The following is a 6,000-nucleotide window of genomic DNA, read 5'->3' as shown; positions in this document are numbered from 1 at the left end:
TGAGCGCTTCAACAGCGCAGACACACACAAACACACTGTGTATTAAAAGAGCAATTTCCTTTAAAAGAGTAAATTCCTCTAAAAGAGCAAACACAGCGGCGTTGAACGTCCTTTTAAGGACGCATCTTTTTCAAGATGCCCTTCCGCCCCTGGATGCGGTAGAAGCCTCTCCGCATCAGACGGCCACAGGCGCTGTCTCGTGTGTTTGGGCCGCGATCACACCGAGGCGGCGTTTGTGGATGGTTCATGTTCTCACTGCGAGAACATGACCATGACCACGTTGCGGTCGCGGCTTGCTTTCAACAGAAAGCAACAGAAAGCAAGCCACCCCAGCTGCACCCCGCATTGCTCCTTCTTCCCACGGGATTGAGGACATTGCGGTTGGCGCTGGGGGCGATTTGGGGGCGGCAGCGGGTGCAGTTTCGAACCTCCCGTTCCCCGACACGCTCGCTGGTCCCCATCCATGCTCGCGGCGATAGCGGCTCGCCTCACGGCCTGGCTGTCTATCCTCCCGAGCCCGAAGCAGATGAGCTCGCCGCTGCATCGGAGAGTGTGATGTCTGATGCCGAGGACTCCCCTGGACTGCCGCCTTCGGGCCAGCAGGCCCAGGCTGAGGCCGACGCTCAGATGTCTGACATGCTTTCCCGGGCCGCCGTGAGCGTGGGGTTGGATTGGAACCCTCCATCCTCCCCACAGCCTTCACGGTTGGATGACTGGTTCCTGGGGGCAGCGTGCCGTTCGCGGCCTCGCATCCCCCCGGTCCCGTTTTTCCCGGAGGTGCATGACGAGCTGACGTCTACGTGGAGTGCCCTGCTCTCCGCTCGTCTAGGTCCCACCCGCTCCACTCTCACCAACCTCGATGGCGGAGAGCGCCACGGGCCGGGTGGAGAATCCTTTGTTTTTTCATTTGCCACACCCCCTGACGGGGGCTGTGGTACCCACATTCTCAATAAAAGAGCTATTTCCTTTGCCTCTGGGTCACCTGGCCCGCAAATGCCGTTCTCACGGCAATGTGCTTTCAGATTACGACAGTCCCGGTACACCAGACGTGGCGATCCTGCCTTCCGCCTTCCCACGACTGTCCCCCGGCCGGCCGGTTCAGACGAGTCCAGAGGACGCCAACATCAGACCTCCTCCTCAGTCACGAACCCGCCCCCTGCCGGGCGCGCGGAGCAAGGTAAGTGCTTTGAGTCTATTCTCAGCACCTCAGCCTCAGGCCGCAACGAAGCCGCCCGATGCTGCATTACCTGTTCCGCCCCGCTGCGAGGTACATCCAAAATACTCGTCCCTTTGGTGCCCCTAGCGCAGAGCTGGGAAGCGTGGCTTTCGCTTCCCAACGCATCACTCTGGCTGCACCGGACCATTCGACTCGGTTACTCAATTCAGTTTGCCCGGCTCCCGCCCCCCTTCAGGGGCGTCCGCTTTTCCGCAGTATACGGCGAGCATGCCAGTTCCCTGCGCACGGAAATTGCGACCCTCTTAGCCAAGGGCGCGGTAGAGCCCGTCCCTCCAACCGAAATGAGGAAGGGTTTCTACTGCCCTTACTTCATTGTACCCAAGAAAGGCGGCGGCTTATGACCAATCCTGGACTTCAATCGGGCCTTGTTAAAACTCCCGTTCAAAATGCTCATGCATGGAAATCTTCTGGCTGGTGTTCAGCATCTAGATTGGTTCGCAGCGGTAGACCTGAAGGACGCGTACTTCCACGTCTCAATTCTGCCACGACACCGACCCTTCTTACGGTTCGCGTTCGACGGCCAGGCGTTTCAGTACAAAGTCCTCCCCTTCGGCCTGTCTCTGTCCCCTCGCGTCTTCACGAAGGTCGCAGAGGTGACCCTTGCCCCGCTACGAGTAGCCGGCATCCGCATTCTCAACTACCTCCACGACTGTCTCTTCCTAGCACACTCTCGAGAGTTACTATGCACACACAGAGACCAGGTGCTCTGGCACCTCAGCCGCTTGGGGCTTCAGGTCAACTGGGAAAAGAGCAAGCTCACTCCGGTTCAGAGCATCTCTTTTCTCGCGTTGGAGTTAGACTCAGTTTCAATGACAGCACGTCTCACGAGCGAGCGTGCTCAGTCGGTGCTGGACTGCCTCGCTTCCTTCAAGCCAGGCACAGTTGTCCCTCTAAAACTTTTCCAGAGGCTCCTGGGGAATATGGCGTCCTCCTCTGCGGTCGCGCCGCTGGGGTTGATGCATATGAGACCACTCCAGCACTGGCTCCAGACTCGAGTCCCGAGACAAGCATGGCACCACGGCACGCATCGGGTAAGGATCACCCCCGCCTGCCTCAAAACACTCCGACTCTGGACAGACCTCTGCTTTTTACGGGCAGGAGTGCCCCTGCAGCAGGTGTCCCGACGCGTTCTGGTCACAACCGATGCCTCCCGGTCTGGGTGGGGTGCCGTGTGCAGCGGGCACGCAGCAGCGGGCCGTTGGAAAGGGGCCCCGCTGCGTTGGCACATCAACTGCCTGGAGTTGCTGACGTCCTTCTTGCTCTCAGGAAGTTCCTCGTGTTAGTTCGGGACAAACACGTCCTCGTGAGATCGGACAGCACCACAGTGGTGGCGTACATAAATCGCCATGTCACAACTCGCCCGCCGTCTCCTCCTAAGGAGCCAGCAGCGACTCAAGTCGCTGTGTGCCACTCACATCCCCGGCAAGCTCAACGTCGTAGCGGACGCGCTACCACGACAACGCCTGCCCGGCGGGGAGTGGAGGCTTCACCCCCAGTCAGTCCAGCTGATTTGGGAACGGTTTGGCAAGGCCCAGGTAGACCTGTTTGCCTCCCAGGAAACCTCCCACTGCCCGCTCTGGTACGCCGTAACAGAGGCTCCCCTCGGGACAGACGCGCTGGCACACAGCTGGCCCTCAGGGCTGCGCAAGTACGCATTTCCCCCAGTGAGCCTTCTTGCACCGGTGCTGTACAAGGTCAAGGAGGACGAGGAGCAAGTCACATTAGTGGCCCCCTACTGGCCCACTCGGACTTGGTTCTCGGAACTCAGACTTCTCGCGACAGCTCCTCCCTGGCAAATTCCCCTGAGAAAGGACCTCCTCTCTCAGGGACGGAGCACGCTCTGGCACCCGCGCCCAGACCTCTGGAACCTCCACGTCTGGTCCCTGGACGGGATGCGGAAGAGCTAGCTGGCTTACCGGCGACCGTTGTGAATACAATCAACCAAGCCAGAGCCCCCTCTACCAGGCACCTTTACGCCCTAAAGTGGCGCTTGTTCGCAGATTGGTGTTCTTCCCGAACTGAAGACCCGCAGAGATGCGCGATCAAGTCAGTGCTCCTGTTCCTACAGGAGAGGCTGGACAGGAGGCTGTCCCCGTCCACCCTCAAGGTGTATGTTGCCGCCATTGCCGCCCACCACGATCCTGTAGACGGCAAGTCTTTGGGTAAGCACGACCTGATCCTCAGGTTCCTGAGAGACGCCTGGAGGTTGAATCCCTCCTGGCCAGGCCTAGTTCCCTCCTGGGATCTCTTGGTAGTCTTGGCAGGACTCCAGAGACCTCCCTTCGAGCCGCTTGAATCAATTGGACTCAGGGCCCTCTCTCTTAAGACGGCCCTGCTGATCACGCTCGCCTCTATCAAGAGGGTCGGGGACCTGCAAGCGTTCTCTGTCAGCGACACTTGCCTGGAGTTCGGTCCGGCAGATAAGTTTGTGATCCTAAGACCGCGACCGGGCTATGTGCCCAAGGTTCCTACCACACCCTTCCGAGATCAGGTAGTGAACCTGCAAGCGCTGCCCCGGGAGGAGGCAGACCCAGCCTTTTCGTTGCTATGTCCAGTGCGCACCCTGCGCATTTACCTGGACCGCACACAGAGCACCAGACGCTCTGAGCAGCTCTTTATCTGCTTTGGGGGACAGCAGAAAGGGAATGCCATCTCCAAACAGAGGCTCGCCCACTGGGTTGTCGACGCCATCACACTGGCTTATCACACCCAGGCCGTGCCCCTACCCTTGTGGGTCCGAGCTCACTCAACAAGGGTTGTTGCGTCCTCGTGGGCACTGGCCAAGGGCACCTCCCTAGCAGACATCTGTAGAGCCACGGGTTGGGCAACACCCAACCACCTTCGGTGTTGAGTCGGTTGCGTCTCGTGTTTTGTCAGGTCCGAGCCCGTAGAACTCGGTAAAACATAGACCGACTGGCCAGGTGGATCGCTTGCGCCCAGCGCCCTTTTCCTGATGTCAAGGTAAAGTAGTGCGCCTTCTTCCCAGGGCGCCCCACTCCGAGTCGGGACCCTGGTCGATTCCTCCCCAGCCCTCCGGGTCCGTGGTTCAGCGGAGGAACTCGCCGACCCAGCCACTGCGGGTACCCTGATGGCTACCCTGTACTGGTATAGGTGCTCCGCAGGTAAGGCCTCCTGCTCGGACTCCCCCTGTGTGTAATTCCACGGTTCTGTCCCCTTACGAGCGGACCCCCATGTCTCCCTTAGGCAGTTACAGCTGCCCCGGTCGCCGTGCTGTAGCAACTCCCCCCTTTCGAGGCTGGATCTACCACCGCACCATACTTTCCACACGAGCCCTAAGACAGCCGTGTGACGTGTCTACCACTTTTCCTCCCCAAGAAAAAGGGCAGGTGTGGTCTCCGCAGGGTCTGGGTAAGACCCCCTTCCCTATATGCATGTAAGGGCCCCGGCCGTGATTGCTCTATGTGAGAAACATAGAGAGAAAAGAGGCCCAGCCAGGCTGGCCCGTTCCCATGTTGGCAAACATCGCCTTGTTCCCCTTCCAGGGTAACTAGAAGGATTCCGATGTTCTTATGGGGCATTGGGGAAGGGTACGTGCAGCCAGGTACAGACGATGCGTGGCACTGGATGAAATCCCTGCCCGCCTCTGTATCGGCGGTTCACGTACACGGTTCAGCGCATGGCAAGATTGGAATGGGTCCCCTAGTGTCGCTTCTCCGACACAACGTGGAGAGAGCGACAGAAGGGGAACGTTTGGTTACGTATGTAACCTCCGTTCCCCGAGGGAGGGAACGACACATTGTGTCTTTCCTCCACCATGTCGCTGAACCGAGCCACTATTGTGGCCAGACCATTTCCGGCTCCTCAGAAAAATCCTGAATGAACTCCCTTATTTGTGCCGCTTAAATACCCGTATGTCCGGGGGTGGGATATGCAAATACCAGCTGCCAACTCTGATTGGCCTTTTTTCATAGATCAGAGGTGGATATCGGCGCTCAAGAGAGACCTCTAGTGTCGCTTCTCCAACACAACGTGTCATTCCCTCCCTCGGGGAACGGAGGTTACATACGTAACCAAACGTTTTCAACATTTGTTGAAATGATATGGGAAACTGATTTGCAAATGTAAAGATTCTAATTAAATGTATTCAATCATGCTAAAAATGTCAACTTGCTGTTAGAACTGGTATAACTAGCCTTTCAGTAAATGGTGAATATCTCACTTCAAGAGGCCTAATGAGATGTGTACTTATGGGCTGCTATACAAAGGACTGTCTGTCCCCCTGATGAGGGCTATGGAGGTCTTTCAGATCAATGATCAAGCAGTGGGAGTCACAGAAAATGGGCCAATAAAGAACAGAAGTAGTGTGAGAACGTCTGAATAAAAGATTAGTCATGCTGTTTAGAAAAGGACGTACAGCAGCATCTAATTATATAGCATTTTAAGCTAATTAATGCTGATGTGAGCTTGTAAACAGCCATTGCTCATAACTTCCACATCATTATTAATCCGACCTGTGCTCACTGACATGCTTTTATTATTTTCCACCTCTCTCAATTTGGAAAATTCACCCCCAGCCTGGACTCAATCTGGATTGGGCCTTTGGTTTGGAGATAACAGAAAGCAGTGACAAGCACATTCCGAATCAGTCATCGCCAGTTAATTGAGACCTGCTGCCATGTGTTATTAGGCAGTTATCCACATCACTTTCAGCACAGGTCTTTCCAAAGAGGTGTGGAAATAAAGCTTGCCGATCCTAGTCCAACCATGGAAAGAGTAAATAAATAAATGGAGGGCTACAATAT

This window comes from Xyrauchen texanus, chromosome 1, assembly GCF_025860055.1.
Source record: "Xyrauchen texanus isolate HMW12.3.18 chromosome 1, RBS_HiC_50CHRs, whole genome shotgun sequence".
In the NCBI taxonomy this organism is placed as follows: Eukaryota; Metazoa; Chordata; class Actinopteri; order Cypriniformes; family Catostomidae; genus Xyrauchen; species Xyrauchen texanus.
This window is presented reverse-complemented; position numbering follows the sequence as displayed.